The following is a 3,673-nucleotide window of genomic DNA, read 5'->3' as shown; positions in this document are numbered from 1 at the left end:
TGATCCCATCAAAAGACACAGGGTATCAGACTGGATAAAAAAGAAAGTCCCATCTATTTGCTGTCTTACAAAAGACTCATTTTAGACCTAAGGACACTTCCAGCCTGTAAATGAAGGAGTGGAAAACCATCTACCATTCAGATGCTCCTCAAAGGAAAGCTGGGGTAGCAATCCTCAAATCAGACCAATTAAAGTTTATCCCAAAGACTGTAGTAAGAGATGAAGACAGACACTATATCATACTTAAAGGATCAATCCAGCAAGAAGACCTACCAATCATGAATATGTATGCTCTTAATGTGGGAGATGCCAAGTATATCAATTAATAATGCCAAGTATAGCAATTAATAACCAAAGTAAAGAGATACTTAGAAAATAATACACTAGACTCGTGGGCCTTGGCGATCCGTGGGGTGCACCTGCGCAGCTGTGGATGCCGCAGGTTTTTGAAACATGAATTGTTCACTCTTCTTGTCTGCCCTTTGCTTGTGAATAGCCTCAGCAGCTCCAAAACTCGATCAAAGCTTAAATGCACAATGGTACCAGTGGAAGGCAATGCACAGATTATATGGCATGAATGAAGAAGGATAGAGGAGAGCAGTGTGGGAGAATATGAAAATGATTGAACTGCATAATGGAGAATATAGCCAAGGGAAACATGGCTTCACAATGGCGATGAATACCTTTGGTGACATGACCAATGAAGAATTCAGGCAGGTGATGAATGACTTTCCAAACCAGAAGCACAAGAAAGGGAAAGTGTTCCAAGAACCTATCTTTGCTGAGATCCCCAAATCTGTGGACTGGAGAGAGAAAGGCTACGTAACTCCTGTGCAGAATCAGGGTCAGTGTGGTTCTTGTTGGACTTTTAGTGCAACTGGTGCCCTCAAAAGACAGATGTTCCGGAAAACAGGCAAACTTGTGCCACTGAGTGAGCAGAACCTGGTGGACTGCTCTAAGGCTCAAGGCAATGAGGGCTGCAGTGGTGGCCTGATGGATAACGCCTTTCATCATGTTAAAGACAATGGAGGCCTGGATTCAGAGGAATCTTATCCATATCTTGGAAAGGACATAGAGACCTGTAACGACAAGACTGAGTGTTCTGCTGCTAATGACACTGGCTTCATGGACCTCCCTCAATGGGAAAAGACCCTAATGAAGGCAGTGGCAACTCTAGGGCCCATCTCTGTTGCTACTGATGCAGGCATTTCCAGGGCTACAAGTCAGGCATTTATTTTGATCCAGACTGCAGCAGCAAAGATCTAGATCATGGTGTTCTGGTGGCTGGCTATGGCTTTGAAGGAACAGATTCAAATAATAAGTTTTGGATTATCAAGAACAGTTGGGGTCCAGAATGGGGCTGGAATGGCTATATAAAAATGGCCTAAGACCAGAACAACCATTGTAGAATTGCCACAGCAACCAGCTATCCCATTGTGTGAGCTGATGGACCACAAGATTAGAGGACTTGAGGATAGCACATCTGGAGGAAGTTTACCTTAAAATTGACCATACTCTTATTGTGTAAGATAAGACACTTGAATCATTGAGAATCCAAGTTGTGATTTGAATTCTGTGATATTTTTATCAGGGTAAACATCACCACTACTTTCATTACTGTTATATATGGCTTTATAATGTTGAAGACTTATTACTTAATTCTAAAATTTTTGACTTCTTATTTTTTCAAAGGATATATAAACTTTACCTTTTCAAATAAATTTTAATTCAATAAGTAGAGGAAGAAAAAAATAAAATAATACACTAATCGTAGGAGACTTCAACACAGTACTTGTCAGTAAATATCAGATCTTCTAAGCATGACATCACCAAAGAAACAAGGGCCTTAAATTATACACTGGACCAGATGGATTTCACAGATGTTTACAGAACTTTCTAACTGAACACAACTGAATACACATTCTTCCCAAGTGCACATGGAACTTTCTCCAGAATAGACCACACACTAGGTCACAAATGAGGTCTCAACCGATACCAAAAGATAGGATTGCCCCCCTGCATATTTTCAGACCACAATGCTTTGAAACTAGAACTCAGTCATAAGAAGAAATTTGGAAGAAATTCAAACACATGGAGGTTAAAGAGCATCCTACTAAAAGATGAATGGGTCAACCAGGAAATTAGAGAAGAATCTATGGATTCAGGGAAACTAATGAAAATGCAGATACAACCATTCAAAAAATTTGGGATACAGCAAAGAGGTCCCAAGAAGGAAATACATCTCAATACAAGCCTCCTTCAAAAAATTGGAAATAACTCAAATACACAAGCTAAACTTGCACCTAAATGAACTGGAGAAAGAACAGCACATAAAGCCTACACCAAGCAGAAGAGGGGAGATAATAAAGACTCAAGCAGAACTCAATGAAACAGAGACCAGAAGAACTGCAGAACAGATAGAAAAAGAAAAACAGGAGTTGGTTCTTTGAAAGAATTAATAAGATAGATAAACCCTTAGCCAGCCTTATTAAAAAGAAAAAAAAAAAACCTCAAGGTAATAAACTCACAAATGAAAGAGGAGAGATCAGAACCATACCAAGGAAATACAAATGATTAAAAAACATTTTATGAGCAGCTATAAGCCAATAAATTAGGCAATCTAGAAGAATTGGATGCAGTTCTGGAAAAATCACAAATGACCAAAACTAGAACAAAACGAAATAGAAAACCTGAACAGGCCAATAACCAGCGAGGAAACTGAAGCAGTTATCAAAAACCTGCCAAGACGCAAAATTCCAGGGCCAGAAGGCTTCCGAGGGGAATTCTATCAAATGTTTAAAGAGGAAATAATATTCTACTAAAGCTGTTCTGAAGGATAAAAAGGGATGGAATACTTCAAAATTTGTTCTAACAGGCCAGCATCACCTTGATTCCAAAACCAAAGACCGCACCAAAAAGGACAATTATAGAACAATATCCCTGATGAACATGGATGCAAAATTTCTCAACAAGATACTAGCCAATAGGATCCAATAGTACATTAAGAGGATTATTCACCATGACCAAGTGGGATTTATCCCTGAGATGCAAGGTTGGTTTAACACTCATAAAGCAATCAACGTGATTGATCATATCAACAAGAGAAAAAACAAGAACCATATGATCCTCAATAGATGCAGAGAAAGCATTTGACAAAATACAGCATCTATTCCTGATCAAAACTCTGCAGAGTGTAGGGATAGAGGGAACATTCCTCAGCATCTTAAAAGTCATCTATGAAAAGCCCACAGCAAATATCATTCAATGGAAAAACACTGGGAGCCTTTCCACAAGATCAGGAACACAACAGGGATGTCCACTGTCACCACGGCTATTCAACACATAGTACTAGAAGTCCTAGCCTCAGCAACCAGACAACAAAAAGAAATCAAAGGCATTCAAATTGGTAAAGAAGTCAAACTCTCCCTCTTTGCAGACGACATGATACTTACTGTACACAGAAAACCCAGAAGATCCACCCCAAGATTGCTAGAACTCATACAGCAATTCAGTAATGTGGCAGGAGACAAACATCAATGCATAGCAATCAGTGGCATTTCTCTACACTATCAATGAGACTGAAGAAAGAGAAATTAAGGAGTCAATCCCATTTACACTTGCACTCAATAGCATAAGACACCTAGGAATAAACCTAACCAAAGTGATGCCCTAA

General features: G+C 39.3%; 1 pseudogene; it reads left to right on the top strand.

Moving 5' to 3' along the window:
• The first annotated feature begins 316 nt into the window (after nt 1-316).
• Nucleotides 317-1,592, top strand: LOC121483828 (annotated as a pseudogene).
• The last annotated feature ends 2,081 nt before the right edge of the window (nt 1,593-3,673 follow it).

Source organism: Vulpes lagopus, unplaced genomic scaffold (assembly GCF_018345385.1).
Source record: "Vulpes lagopus strain Blue_001 unplaced genomic scaffold, ASM1834538v1 ctg174, whole genome shotgun sequence".
NCBI classification, from domain to species: domain Eukaryota; kingdom Metazoa; phylum Chordata; class Mammalia; order Carnivora; family Canidae; genus Vulpes; species Vulpes lagopus.
Note: the sequence above shows the minus strand (reverse complement) of the source record. Positions and strands in the feature narration are given on the sequence as shown.